Source organism: Carcharodon carcharias, chromosome 3 (assembly GCF_017639515.1).
Source record: "Carcharodon carcharias isolate sCarCar2 chromosome 3, sCarCar2.pri, whole genome shotgun sequence".
NCBI classification, from domain to species: domain Eukaryota; kingdom Metazoa; phylum Chordata; class Chondrichthyes; order Lamniformes; family Lamnidae; genus Carcharodon; species Carcharodon carcharias.
Window position 1 is genome coordinate 70,591,711 of NC_054469.1, and position 16,244 is coordinate 70,607,954.

The following is a 16,244-nucleotide window of genomic DNA, read 5'->3' on the forward strand; positions in this document are numbered from 1 at the left end:
ATTGTCATCATCCACGTTGGTACCAACAATGTTAATAGGACTAGAAAGGAGGTTCTGCTGAAAGAATTTGAACAGATAGGAGCTAAATTAAAAAGCAGAACCTCCAAGGTCATAATCTCAAGATTACTACCTGAACCATGGGCAAATTGAGAGTTTACAAAGGTTACTTGGGATTACTACCTGAACAACGGGAAAACTGGCATTGGGTAAATAAAGTCAAGGAGTTAAATGCGTGGCTCAAGGACTGGTGTGGGAGGAATGGGTTTCAATTCATGGAGCACTGGCATCAGTACTGGAGTAGAAGGGAGCTGTTCCAGTGGGATGGGCTTTACTTGAACCATGCTGGGACCAGTATCCTGGCAAATCAAATAACTAGGGCTGTAGAGAGGGCTTTAAACTAAATAGAGGTGGGGGTGGGGGGGCAGGGGGGGAGGTTCTGGAGAGGGGATATGTGGGCTTACAAAGGGAAAGGAAATGGCAGCATTGCCGGGCAGCTATTTAGGTAATGAAACCCGAAGTGTGCCAGAAAGGGACAGAGTGTACAAACATTTTAAAAAGCAGTAAATAGGGTCAACGGGGGGAAAAAATGGTAAAAAGGCAAAATTAATGGCTCTTTACTTGAACGCATATATTATTTGGAACAAAATTAATGAATTAATGGCACAAATAGAGGTTAATAGGTATGATCTTATGGCTGTTAAGAGACATGGTTACACGGAGATCAAAGCTGGTAACTAAATATTCAGGGGTGCGTGACTTTTTGAAAGGACAGGCAGGAAGGAAAGAGTGGTGGGGTAGCTCTGTAAGTTCGAAGCGGAATAAGTACAATGGCAAAAATTATCTTGGGTCGGAAGATGTGGAATCCATTATGGGTGGAGGTAAGAAATAACAAGGGGAAGAAGGCACTGCTGGGTGTGGTCTATAGGCCCCCTAACTGTAGCTTTGCTGTCAGACAGAGAATAAATCAGGAAATAATGAGGGCGTGTAAAAAAGGCTGTACATTAATCAGGGTGACTTTAATCTTCATGTAGGTTGGGAAAAAAAAAATTGGCTGAGGTAGCCACGAACAAGAATTCATAGAGTGTATTTGGTACATTTCCTAGAACAATATGTTATGGATCCAACCTGGGATCAGGCTATTTTGGATCTGGTAATGTGTAATGAGGCAAGTTTGATAAATGATCTCAGACTAAAAGATCTCCTAGGAAACAGTGACCACAATACGGTGGAATTTAGCATTCAGTTTGAGAGTGAGAAACTTAGTTCAGAAACAATTGTGCCAAACTTAAGTAAGAGTGATTACAAAGGAATGAGGGCAGAGTTGGCTGGAGTGGACTGGGAAAAGAATTTAGCAAAAAAGACATTTGATGAACAATGGCAGGCATTTAAGAAAATAGGTCATGACTCACGACAAAGATATATCCCAGTGAGGAAGAAGGATTGTAGGAAGGGGATAAACCAACGATGGTTAACAAAGGAAGTTAAAGATAGCATCAAAGTGAAAGAAAAAATATATAATATGGCAAAGATTAGAAGTAAGACAGAGGATTGGGAAAGTTAAAAGTTGACCCAAAAAAAAATAAAGAGGGAGAAAATAAACTTTAAGGGTAATAAATTTGGATTTCCAAAAGGCATTCGATAAGGTACCACACATGAGGCTACTTAATAAGATAAGAGCCCATGGTGTTGGGGGTAGTATATTAAGATGGATTGAGGACTGGCTAACTAAGTAAGCAAGTAAAGTAAAAACAGAAAGTAAGAGTTTCTTTAAATATATAAAAAAAAGTAGGGAGAGGCTAAAGTCAATATAGACCCCTGAGAGAATGAGGCTGGGGAAATAATAATGGGGAACCAGGAAATGGCAGAGGGGTTGAATAAATACTTTGCATCAGTCTCCATGGTAGAAAACACTAATAACATTCCAAAGATACGAAATAATCATGGGGCAAAAGGGGGGAGGAAATAAATACAATAACTATCACTACAGAAAAAGTACTAGGGAAACTAATGAGGCTAAAGGCCGATAGGTCCCCTGAACCTGATAGGTTGCATTCTAGGATATTAAAGGAAATAGCTGCAGAGAGAGTGGATACACTGGCAGTAACCTTCCAAGAATCCTTAGATTCTGGAAAAGTCCCAGAGGATTGGAAAACTGCAAATGTAATACTCTTATTCAAAAAAGGGAGGGAGACAAAAAAAACAGGTAGCTATAGACCAGTTAGCTTAACATCTGTCATTGGGAAGATGTTGGAGGCTATTATAAAGGGTGTGATAGCAGAGCATTTAGAAATGCATAATATAATCAAGCAGAGTCAGCATGGCTTCATGAAGGGGAAATCCTGCCTGACAAATTTATTAGAATTCTTTGAGAAGGTAACAGGTAGGATAGATAGAGGGACCAGTAGAAGTAATATATATTTGGATTTCCAAAAGGTGTTCGATAAGGTACCACACATAAGGCCACTTAATAAGATAAGAGCCCATCGTGTTGGGGGTAGTATATTAAGATGGATTGAGGACTGGCTAACTAATTAAAGACAGAGAATGGGGATGCGGGGAGTATTTTCAGGATGGCAACCTGTAACTAGTGGGGTGCCACAGGGATCAGTGCTGGGGCCTCAATTATTTACAATATATGTAAATAAGTTGAATGAGGGAAATGAATGTACTATTGCCAAGTTAGCGGATTTCACAAAAATAGGTGGGAAGACAAGTGGTGAAGATGACACAAAGAGTCTACAGAGGGATATAGACAAGTTAAGCGAGTGGACAAAGACATGGCAGATGGAATATAATGTGGGAAAGTGTAAGGTTATGTACTTTGGCAGGAGGAATAGAGGAACTGAATATTATTTAAGTGGAGAAAGACTGAAGAAACCTGCAGCACAGAGGGATTTAGGGGTCCTTGTGCATAAATCCCAAAAAGCTAACATACAAATTAATAGGGAAGGCACATGGAATGTTGGCCTTTATTTCAAAGAGAATGGAGTACAAAAACAGAGAAGTCTTGCTAAAACTATACAAGGCCCTAGTTAGACATCCCCTAGAATACTGTGAACAGTTTTGGTCCCCTTATCTAAGAAAAGATAGAATGGCATTGGAAGCAGTCCAGAGAAGGTTCACTAGGTTAATCCTGGGGATGGAGGGATTTTCTTATGAGGAGAGGTTCGGCAGGTTGGGCCTGTACTCATTGGAATTTAGAAGAATGAGAGGCGACATTATTGAACCATGTCAGATTCTTAGGGAGCCTGACAAGGTGGATGTGGAGAGGTTGTTTCTCCTTATGGGAGAGTCTAGGACCATAGGGCATAAGCTCAGTAAGGGGTCACCCATTTAAAACAGAGATGAGAAGAAATTTCTTCTCTCAGAGGGTAGTCAATCCGTGGAATTCTTTTCCACAGAGGGCTGTAGACGCTGTATATATTCAAGGCTGAGACAGACAGATTTTGAATCAGTAAGGGAATCAAGGGGAAAAGGCAGGAAAGTGGAGTTGAGGAGTATCAGATCAGCCATGATCTGATTAAATGGTGGAGCAGACACGATGGGCTGAATGACCTACTTCTACTCCTATGTATATGGTCTTATGATCATGAGGAAGCAGCGTGGCAACTGAAGGTTCAGCAACCACCTCAGGAAAAAGAGAGAGACAAAGGGAAGAAAGTTGACTGGGGTGCAGGGAAGAGGATGAAGAGGAGTGGGTGGAGGAAAAGAAGGGAGAGGAGGGGGGAGGAGGAGCAGGAGGACAGCATGGCTGGTGGTGGACTGTTAATTTACAGTGGGGGATATTGCAGAGGCCTTAACGGACATCCTCGAGCATTGCTGGGCCTGAGCGCCTGGCTGTGAACTGCACCACCTTGGCATGCGCAGGAGCAATCTGGGTAAGGGAGCTGATGGAGCACCAGTGGTGGGAGGACAAATGCTGTCAGTCTGAAAGAGGACAAGAGGTGTTTGTGCTGCGCAGAACCACTGTTACTCCCAGGGAAGTGCTTAGTAATCCTAGTAATCTGCTGCAGCATAGATTGCTGGAAGGCTGTGAGACACTGCAACCCCCTTTCAACACTGGTAACTGCAGCCATTTCAGTCTGAATGGCACCAGGCTGAATTAGATGGCAACAAGCAGAGATTTCATGACCTCAACCTCACTGTAGCAGACATTGGCTGGCTTCTGCTTGTGCTTCGATGGAAGCTGAAGCAATGGATGCTGCATCACAGTTGGGGACTGCAAGTGCCCTCATGGAGATGGCCACTATTTGGAAAGGATGGGCTTCAAGCTCTGCAGAAAGCCCTGTGCCAAGTCAGTGCTAGAATCTCAATATTCCTTGACAAAAATAACAAGCTCTCCGGCACCTTTGCCAATGGATCAAGTATTTCTGTGTGCATGCCTATCAGCCTTCTTCTGTGCACTTCCCCGTTGAAGTCTCCATCTGAATCCTCTGCAGCAGAACTCAACTGTGACCTCACCCTCCAGGGAGCTGGTGCAGGCGCTAACCCCCTGCCCAGACTTCAGCTCACTCATGCCCTATAGCTCAATGCAAGCAGGTCGTGCCTCTATAGTGGCCTCTAATGTCTGTGCAGTGCCAATACCTGAACTGGTGGTTGTGAGTGTGAGAACGGGTGACACTGCTTTGTTTTCAGTGTCTTGGTTCTCCACCATCTCTTGCTCTTCCAGGTAGCAGTTCTTGTGCAACTGAAAGGAGAAAGGTGCAAGGCTAGGGTTGCAGGCAGGGAAGGAGGGAAAGCACAAGGTACATGCTTACACCAGCTGCAGGTGTATATCAATGGAGCTTGTTGGATTGGGGGAGTTGGGTCATGAGAGGGTGGGGTTGAGAAGGTCGTAATGTCAACCTCACTGGTTCCAGCCATGATGCTGGCCATGGGTTCTGTTGTCATCGCAGCAGCAATGCCAAGCACTGCTCCTCTAAGGGGTTGAGCTTGTGCCTGTCCCTAGTGGTTCATTGCTGCTGCCTTCTGTTAAGGGTCAGTTTGTCCTGCAAGAGTGAAGGAAAAGTGTGAGTGAATGTGGTGTTCTGTTTGCCCCTAGTTCTAGCTTCCCCCATGAGGGGAAACATCCTCTCAGCATCCAACCTGTCAAGCCCCCTTAGAATCTTCTCTGTTTCAATAAGAATCACAGAATCACAGAATTTTAATGGCACAGAAGGAGGCCATGTGGCCCATCATGTCTGCACCGGCTCTCCAAATGAGTATTATGACCTAGTGTCATTGCTCTGCCTTTTCCCCATACCCCTGCACATTGCTTCTATTCAAGTAATTGTCTACGCCCTCTTGAATGCCTTGATTGACCCTGCCTCCATCACACTTCCAGGCAGTGCATTCCAGGCCCGAAGCACTTACTCTTCTAAACACCAATGAATATAGGCTCAGCTTGTTCAACCTTTCCTCAGAAGGCAACTCTTTCATCCCAGGAATCAATCAAATGAACCTTCTCTGCCTCCAATGCAAGTATATGCCTCATTGAATAAGGAGACCAAAACTGTCCATAGAGGCTAGGTGCAGTCTCACCAACGCCCTGTACAGCTGTAGCAATACTTCCCTACTTTAATACTCTGTCCTGCTTGCAATAAAGGCCAACGTTACATTTACCTTCCTAATCACTTGCTGTACCTGCCTGCTGATGTTTTATGATTAACGTACAAGGGCACCAAGATCCCTCTGTCCCGTAGCATTCAGCAGTCTCTTTCCATTTATCTAATATTCTGCTTTTCTATTCCTCCTTCCAAAGCGGACAACCTCACATTTTCCTACATTATACCATCTGCCAAGTTTTTGCCCACTCACTTAAGCAATCTATATCCCATTTCAGACTTGCTGACGCTTTACGTCTTCCTCACAACTTGCTTTCCTTTCATCAGCAAACTTGGCTACAATACAGTCAGTTCCTTTATCCAAGTCATTATTAATGTATTGTATATAGCTGAGACCCCAACACAGATCCGTGTGCACTCCATTAGCTATGGTTTGTCAACAAGTTACAGGCTTGCAACAATGGTAAGTGTGGTGAGGGTGAGTTGAAGCATATATGTTGAGCATGAGCCCTAATTGCTAGAGAGATTATTGATAAGTGAGTGATGGGGTGTACTGCATTTAGTAGTGTGTGAGGTTAGTGATATAGTTACTGGGTAATGGCATTTTGCATTTGCATTTGTGTAAGGTCATTGAATTTCTCCTGGCACTTTATTCAGATCATCCGAGCCAGACTCCTGACATTGATCTCCATGATTATCTGCTTCAACTGCCTTTACTGTGTCTATCCTGAAGCCCTCCTGGCCCCTTGCAGATAGAACCTCGCTCCTCCTTTCAACTGCTGCACTAAAGCACTGCTGAATCCCTCTCTCTGGCCTTTATCCAGGTTTCTTTAGCTCCTAATGTGTTTCCCAGCTGATTGAATGGTCACCTTTAAGAAGTGCAGGCTGGCTTTAATCGGTGATAGCCTTGCACAAACTTGACCACTCTGCTGAGCCACTCAGCAGCACATTTAATGCTGGGCTGCACGCTACTATTGTGGAAATAAGCAGACATCATGAAGTTTGTGTGCTGCCTGCATTACTTTCAACAAGCACAGGTTAATTGGACATTGCAATCCTCACAACCTTTATCGTGACTTATTAAATTTTTTGCCCTAAGATTTAAGTACAACAGCAACAAAATCAATTTGCAGCTCTGGGACATTGCTGTTACAGTCCCTCAGGGCAGTATCCTAGGAGTAACTGTTTCATCAATGACCTTCCCTCCAACATAAGGTCAGAAGCGGGGATGTTCATTGATGATTGCAGTGCTCAGTTCCATTTGCAACACCTCAGATACTGAAGCAGTCCGTGCTTGCACACTGCAAGGCCTGGACAACATCAGGCTTTGGCTGATAAGTGGCATGTAACATTTGTACCACACAAATGCCAGCAATGTTTTAACCACTTCCCTTTGTCATTCAATAGGATTACCATAACATGAATCCCCCCAGCATCAACATCCTGGGGGTCACCATTGACCAGAAACTTAACTGGTCCAACAGCATAAATACAGTGGCTATAATTGTAGGTCAGAGGCTGGTAATTCTGAAGCTACAGACTATCCAGAGCTTTTTCACCACCACAAGCACAAGTGACATAAGGCACAAGTCAGGATGGCAATGCAATACTCTCCACTTGGCTGGATGAGTGCAGCTTCCACAGCACACAAGAGGCTTGACACCATCCAAGTCAAAGCAGCTATTTGACTGGCACCTCATGCACCACATTAAACATTTATTCCCTCCATCAGCAGTGCAACATGGTTGCATGTGGCAGCGCCATTGATAACATGAACTGAAGCAATCACTAATTGGCTTATTTCACAGCGCTCCTTAAACCCACAGCCTCTACCAGCTAGAAGGTGAAAGGCAGCAGGCACTTGGGAACACCGCCACCTTAAAGTTTCCCTCTAACTTGCACACCATCATGACTTGGAAATATATTGTTGCCCCTACATCGTTGCTGGGTCAAAGTCCTGGAACTCCCTCACTAACAGCAATATGGATGGACCTACACCACATGGAATACAACACTTCAAGAATGTGTCTCATCACCATCTCCTCAAGGGCAATTAGAATCAGTAGCATTTATTGCCAATTCTAATTCCGGGTGGGCAAGGCTAGAGACACCCACAATCCATGAATAAGAACAGGAGTTGGAGTAGGCCATTTGGTCATTTGAGCCTGCTTTGCCATTCAACACATTCATGGCTGATCTTCTATCTCAACTCCACCTTCCTGCACTAACCCCATATCTCTTACTTCCCTTAGTACTCAAAAATCTATCGACCTTTGCTTTGAATATACTCAATGACAGCATCCGTTACTCTCTGGGGTAGAGAATTTAAAAAATTCACAACCTGATGAATGGAGAAATTTCTCCTCATCTCAGTCCTAAATGGCTGACCCATTATTCTGAGTTTATGACATCCCTGTTCTAGATTCCCCAACTAGGGGAAATATTTTTCAACTTCAAACTCAGCATCTTAATCCTAATCTCAACCATTTTCTCAGCATCTAATTTACATATTAAAATGTAAAATTGTGCATATACATAATTTCCCAGAATACATTATGACTAAACCAACATCATCAACACCTGAACATAAATGGATTAGGTTATATATTAGTTTTTATTATGTTTGCAACCGAAACATATATCCGATACCGTCAGATAATTTGCATGTAAAGAAATGTTTTTCCTTAACACCAGTAATGTGTTTAACATTAATCAAAAAAACAACTTATTTCTTCTTCCTTCCTACATATTCTCATTTAACCTATCTAGGTTCTTTCTCTTTCTAACTGGATATCTCCTTCCATAAGCTTGACTCTGCTCTCTCAACATCTCTGACTGTGTCAAATCTGAACTTTTCTTTGACTACCAATTCCACTTAATGGTTGGGTCTGTGACATTGATTGATTTGTCTTAATTAAAGATCCTGAATCACTTTGCTCCACTGGTAGGTTCTGTAATTCTAGAAAATTTTCTTTTTGGCTTTCATTTTCTTTCTGACTTTCAAATTGGGCTGTAGGAGGAATTTGCACTATAAGAGGTTTCTCCTGCTCTCCCTTTGTCAGATTTCTTCTTTCAAGCAAATGATCCACATGACACTGACAGAGTCTTCCTCCAAACTTCATTACATAAGTGAATGACTTTCTGTCTTTACAACAACTCCAATCACGACTCCTGATCACCTTGGTGTTTTTTCACCTGACCTTCTGACCAGAACTGAATTCTCTAAGTTTCATGCCTCACGTATCATGAATCATCTTCACTTCCCCGGCAGACATTTGTGTTTGTAAAGGAATGTGCAGATAACTCTGTGGCTGGAAATAAATCAGTATTCACAGGAAATCTTCAGAGATCATCCATATTTGCATAAATTGCTGACTCACAATATTTAATATTGCACTCATGGGCCATCAAAATTAATGCCCATCTCTGAAGCAATGCTGCCGCTAAGGATGGTACTCCCTTCTTTGAAACAAATATGATTGAAAGGGCTTGGTGGTTAGTTAACAAAGTGAACTTCCTACTGTACAAGTATTTGTGGAACTGAATAACACCATATAATCGCTAAACTCTTTCTCAACTTGTGATAACTTTGCTCTGGCTTCATTAAAGTACATGTAGCAAATGTTACTGGCTTCTCCGCACCATCTTCTATTGTGTGAGATAACACCACACCTAACCCCTGTGGTGAGGTATCGCACGCTAAAACCCATTGTTTCTTGCGATCACAAAGAGTCAAAACAGCATCACTAGTCAATACTTACTTCACTTCAAATTCTTTCTGACACTCCAAAGACCGCTCCCAATCTATTCATACAAACATGCAAACATACAAATTAGAAGCAGGAGTAGGCCACTCGGCCCCTCAAGCCTGCTCCGCTAATGAATAATATCATGGCTGATCTGATTGTAACCTCAATCCCACATTCCTGTCTTGCTTTTCTCTTACTTTGCTATTGATGTTAGACTTAAGCTAACTAAACTTTGTCCTAAGAGCATGTCTAAACCCTAATTCCTAAGGTGAGTAATCTGTTGTAGACTGTAGGGATATCCCGTGAGAGATCAGAAAATTGTTTAGCATGTCACCTGTCAAAAACATCTGCAAAGGTCTTTTCATAATCTGTATATATCTTTCCGCAGCTGGGCGATACGAACATACGAATACAATTTAGGAGCAGGAGTAGGCCACCCGGCCCCTCAAGCCTGCTCCGCCATTCAATACGATCATGGCTTATCTAAATGTAACATCAACCCCGCTTACTCCCGATAACCTTTCACCCACTTGTTAATAAAAAATCTATCTGGCTTTGTCTTAAAAATATTCAAAGGCTCTGTTTCCACCGCCTTTTGAGGAAGAGAGTTCCAAACACTCACAACCCTCTGAGAGAAAAAATTCTCCTTATCTCAGTCTTAAATAAGCAACCCCCTATTTTTAAACAGGGACTCCTAGTTCTAGATTCTCCCACAAGAGGAATCATCCTCTCCACATCCACCCTGTCAAGACTCTTCAGGATCTTAAAGGGTTCAATTAAGTCACCTCTTACTCTTCTAAATTCCACTGGATACTATTCTAAACTGTCCAACCTTTTCTCATAAGACAACCCACCCATTCCTGGTATTAGTCTAGTAAACTTTGCCTGAACAGTTTCTAATTAATTTCTTTAAGGAGACCAGCACTGCACACAATGCTCCAGATGTGATCCAATATGTTACCTCCTACACCATGAACTTTTTTCTGCAATAACCTTTGATGTGGCACTTTATCACAAGCTTTCTGGAAATCTAAGTACAGTACATCCACCGGTTCCTCTTTATCCACAACATATGTGACTCTTTCAAAGAACTCCAAAAATTGGTTAAACATGATTTCCCATTTACAAAGCCATATTGACTCTGCCTGATTGCCTTGAATTTTTCAAAGTGTCCTATAACATTTTTAATAATAGCTTCTAACATTTTCGCTGTGGCAAATGTTAGGCTAACAGGCCAGTAGTATTGTGCTTGCTGTCTCCCTCTCTTTTTGAATAAAGGAGTTATATTTGTAATTTTCCAATCTAATAGAACCTTCCCCGAATCTTGGGAATTTTGGAAAATTAAAACCAGTGTATCAACTATCTCACTAGCCACTTCTTTCAAAGCCTTACGGTGAAGTCCATCTGGACCCAGGGATTTGTCAGCCAACAGCCCTAACAATTTGCTCAATACCACTTCCCTGGTGATTATAATTTTCCCAAGTTCCTCCCTCCCCTCCATTTCCTGATTTACAGCTATTTCTGGGATGTTACTTGTGTCCTCTATAGTGAAGACCAAAGCAAAATACTTGTTTAATTCATGTGCCATCTTCCTTCTTTCCGTTATCAATTCCCCAGATGCATTCTTATAGGACCAATTTTGTTAACTCTTTTCTTATTTAACTATCTATGGGAACTCTTACTAACCATCTTTATATTACTAGCTAGCTTTCTCTGATACTCTAATTTCTCCCTCCTTATTAATCTTTCTGTCATTCTATCCTGTTCTTTATATTCTTTCCAATCTTTTGACCTGCCACCCATCTTTGCGTAATTATGTGCTTTTTCTTTAAGTTTGATACTTTAACTTTTTAGTTAACCACAGATGTGGGCCTTCCCCTTGGATTTTTTCCTTTCTCATTGGAATGTATATATTCCGTGTATTCTGAAATGTCCCTTTAAATGTCTACCACTGAACTTCTATTGATATATCCCTTAACCTCATTTGCCAGTTCACTTTAGCTAGCCCAGCTCTCATGCCCTTATCATTGCCTTTATTTAAGTTTAAAATACTAGTCTTGGACGCACTCATTTCTCCCTCAAAATGACTGTAAAATTCAATCATATTATGATCGCTGCTACCTAGGGGTGCCTTCACTAGGAGGTTATCAATTAATCCTATCTCAGTGGTATTATGGTGGTATTACAGTGTGTTTGACACCATTCTGAATGGGAAATATTTCATAAAACTTCTAACTCTGGACAATTATCTGACACTAACACCTCTGGCAACCCATAAATTGCGTACCAACTTTTCAAAACCTCAATACTTCTGATGCTTGTGACATTGAGCGTACACTCAGAATGTATCCAATTGCTGTAGCTATTGACAAGATACAATTTCCCTTCCACTTCAAAGCAATTGACATGTGCTCGTTTGCATGTTTTTTTTTGTGTTTGACTGTGGAATGAAAGGAACCTTAGTTGGATCATTTCTCATTCTAAGGCACATTTCACAACTTTTCACCAAACCTTCAATTTCTACCTTTGGAAACCAAAATTCTTGGACTATCCCTGTGTGCTCTTAATGAAGTTCCTCTAACAATCTCTCTCTGAACCTTTGCAGAATAATGAATCTTAAAGCCCACAGGAGGCTGCCTTAATCCCCACTCAGTTAATTTCTCTGTTTTAAATACTCATGCAATCTCTCATCATCATCCTCTTTAGCCAGTCATTAATGACATAATTGAGCACTTTATACCACTTCCTTGTGAGATTCTTCACTAATTTCTCTGGCAGACACTTGTGTTTGTAAAGGAATTCACAGATAGCTCAGTGGCTGGAAAAAATTAGTATTCACAGGAAATCTTGAAGCTCGTCCACATTTGCATGAATCACTGACTCACAATATTTAATATTGCACTGATGGGCCATCAAAATTAATGCCCATCTCTGAAACCATGCTGCCACTAAGGATGGTACTCCCTTCTTTGAAACAAATATGATTGAAAGGGCTTGGTGGTTAGTTAACAAAGTGAACTTCCTACTGTACAAGTATTTGTGGAACTGAATAACACCACATAATCGCTAAACTCTTTCTCAACTTGTGAGTAACTTTGCTCTGGCTTCATTAAAGTACATGTAGCATATGTTACTGGCTTCTTCGCACCATCTTCCATTGTGTGAGATAACACCACACCTAACCCCTGTGGTGAGGTATCGCACGCTAAAACCCATTATTTCTTGGGATCACAATGGGTCAAACAGCATCACTGGTCAATACTTCCTCACTTCAAATACTTTCTGATACCCACCAGATCACTCCCAATCTATTCATACAAACATGCGAACATACAAATTAGGAGCAGGAGTAGGCCACTCAACCCTTCAAGCCTGCTCCAATAATGAATAATATCATGGCTGATCTGATTGTAACTTCAACGATACATTCCTGCTGACCCCTGCTAACCTTTCACCCCCTTGTCAATCAAGAATCTATCTAGCTCTGCCTTAAAAAATATTCAAAGATTCTGCTTCCACCGTCTTTTGAGGAAGAGGATTCCAAAGACTCACCACCCTCTGCGAGAAAAAAAACTCTCCTCATCTCTGTCTTAAATGAGTGACCCCTTATTTTTAAACAGTGGCCCCTAGTTCTAGATTACCCCACTAGATGCAAAACCCTCTCCACACCCACCCTTTCAAGAGCCCTCAGGGTCTTAAAGGCTTCAATCAAGTTGCCTCTTACTCTTCTAAGTTACAGTGGATACAAGCCTAACTTGTCCCTTCCTCTTAAGAGAACCCACCCATTCCTGGTGTTAGTCTGGCAAAGCTTCTCTGAACTGCTTTAATGCATTTACATATTTCCTTAAATAAGGAGACCGATACTATACTTCAGATGTGGTCTCACCAGTGCTCTGTACGACTGAAGCATAACCTCCCCACCTTTGTATTCAATTCCTCTCACAATAGATAATATTCTATTAGCTTTCCTGATTACTTGCTGTACCTGCATACTAGCCTTTTATGATTCATGCACTTGGATACCCAGATGCCTCTGAATCTCAGAGCTCTGCAATCTCTCACCATTTAGATAATAAGCTTCTTTATTATTCTTCCTGCCAAAATGAGCAATTTCACATTTTCCCACATTATACTCCCATTTGCCAGATCTTTGCCCACTCACTTAACCTATTTATGTCCCTTTGTAGCCTCCTTATGTCCTCTTCACAATTTACCTTCCTATTTATCTTTGTGTCAACAGCATATTTAGCAACCATCCCTTCGGTCCCTTCATCCAAGGCATTTAAATAAATTGTAAAAAGTTGAGGCACAAGCACCAACCCCTGTGGTGCACCATTCATCACATCTTGCCAACCAGAAAAAGATCCATTTGTGCCAACTCTCTGCTTCCCGTCAGCCAGCCAATCTTCTATCCATGCCAATATGTTACCCCCTACACCATGAGCTTTTATTTTCTGCAATAACCTTTGATGTGGCTCTTTATCAAATGCCTTCTGGATGCACCAGGTTCCTCCTTATCCACAGCACATGTGACTATTTCACAGGACTCAAATAAATTGGTTAAACATGATTTCCTTTTCACAAAACCATGTTGATTCTGCCTGATTGCCTTGATTTTTTCTAAGTGCCCTGCTATATCATTTTTAATAATAGCTTCTAACATTTTCCCTATGACAGATGGTAGGCTAACTGGCCAATAGTTTTCTGATTTCTGTCTCCCTCCATTTTTGAATAAAGGAGTTATATTTGTTATTTTCAAAACTAATGGAACCTTCTCTGAATCCAGGGAATTTTGGAAAATTAAAACCAGTGCATCAACTACCTCACGAGCCACTTCTTTCAAAGCCTTAGTGTGAAGTGCATCCGGACCTGGGGATTTGTCAGCCTGCAGCCCCAACAATTTGCTCAGTACCACTTCCCTGATCATTGTAATTTTCCGGAGTTCCTCCCTCCCTTCTATTTCCTGATTTACAGCTATTTCTGGGATGTCACCTGTGTCCTCAATTGTGAAGACCGAAGCAAAATACCTGTTTAATTCATCTGCCATCTCCCTACTTTCCATTATCAATTCCCAAGAGGCACTTTCTAGAGAACTAATGCTCATTTTGTTAACTCTTTTCTTATTTAAAGATCTATAGAAACTCTTACTATTTGTCTTTATATTACTAGCTAGCCTTCTCTCGTACTCTAATTTTTCCCTCTTTATTAATCCTTTTATCATTCTTTGCTCTCCTTTATATGCTTTCCAGTCTTTTGACCTGCCACCCATCTTTGTGTAATTATATGCTTTTTCTTTTAAGTTTAATACTATCTTTAACTTTTTAAATTAACCACGGATGGTGGGCCTTCCCCTTGGGATTTTTCTTTCTCATTGAAATGTATATATTCTGTGTATTCTGAAATATCCCTTTAAATGTCTGCCACTGAACCTCTATTGACCTATCCCTTATCCTCATTTGCCAGTTCACTTTAGCTAGCTCTGCTTTCTTGCCCTCATAATTGCCCTTATTTAAGTTTAAAGTACTAGTCTTGGATGCAGTCATTTCTCCCTCAAAATGAATGTAAACTTCAATCTTATTATGATTGCTGCTACCTAGGGGTGCCTTCACTATGAAGTTATCAATTAGTCCTATTTCATTGCTCAATACCAGGTCTAATATAGCCTGCTCTCTGGTTGGCTCCAGAATGTGCTGTTCTAAGAAACTATCCCGAAAGCTTTCTATGAACTTCTCATCTCCTTAGCTTTGCCAATCTGAATTTTCCAGTGTATATATAGATTATTTCATCTTTGAGCTGTTGATAAAATGGACAGAATGTATTATCTAAGACTGGGATGAACTTAGAATAAACACAACAATCCTCATGAATGTTCCAAGTTCTTCTTTGTCATTAGTCTCTTTGTTTTCAAAATCCTGTCAACCTGTTCCTGCATTAGGTAGATCCTTCACCATTTATTCGGTAACCCAAGTGTATTACACTTGATAAAAACAAAAACAGAATTACCTGGAAAAACTGAGCAGGTCTGGCAGCATCGGCAGAGAAGAAAAGAGTTGAAGTTTCGAGTCCTCATGACCCTTTGACAGAACTTGAGTTCGAGTCCAGGAAAGAGTTGAAATATAAGCTGGTTTAAGGTGTGTGTGTGTGTGTGTGTGTGTGTGTGTGTTTGGGGGGGGGGGGGTGGGAGAGAGAGAGAGAGAAGTGGAGGGGGTTCGTGTGGTTGTAGGGACAAACAAGCAATGATAGAAGCAGATCATCAAAAGATGTCACCAACAATAGAACAAAAGAAGACATAGGTGTTAAAGTTGGTGATATCTAAACGAATGTGTTAATTAAGAATGGATGGTAGTGCACTCAAGGTATAGCTCTTGTGGGGGTGGGGAGAGCATAAAAGATTTAAAAATATTTAAAAATAATGGAAATAGGTGGGAAAAGAAAAATCTATATAATTTATTGGAAAAAAACAAAAGGAAGGGGGAAACAGAAAGGGGGTGGGGATGGAGGAGGGAGCTCACGACCTAAAGTTGTTGAATTCAATATTCAGTCCGGAAGGCTGTAAAGTGCCTAGTCGGAAGATGAGGTGTTGTTCCTCCAGTTTGCGTTGGGCTTCACTGGAACAATGCAGTAAGCCAAGGACAGACATGTGGGCAAGAGAGCAGGGTGGAGTGTTAAAATGGCAAGCGACAGGGAGGTTTGGGTCATTCTTGCGGACAGACCGCAGGTGTTCTGCAAAGCGGTCGCCCAGTTCACGTTTGGTCTCTCCAATGTAGAAGAGACCACATTGGGAGCAACAAATGCAGTAGACTAAGTTGGGGGAAATGCAAGTGAAATGCTGCTTCACTTGAAAGGAGTGTTTGGGCCCTTGGACGGTGAGGAGAGAGGAAGTGAAGGGGCAGGTGTTGCATCTTTTGCATGGGCATGGTGTGGTGCCATAGGAGGGGGTTGAGGAGTAGGG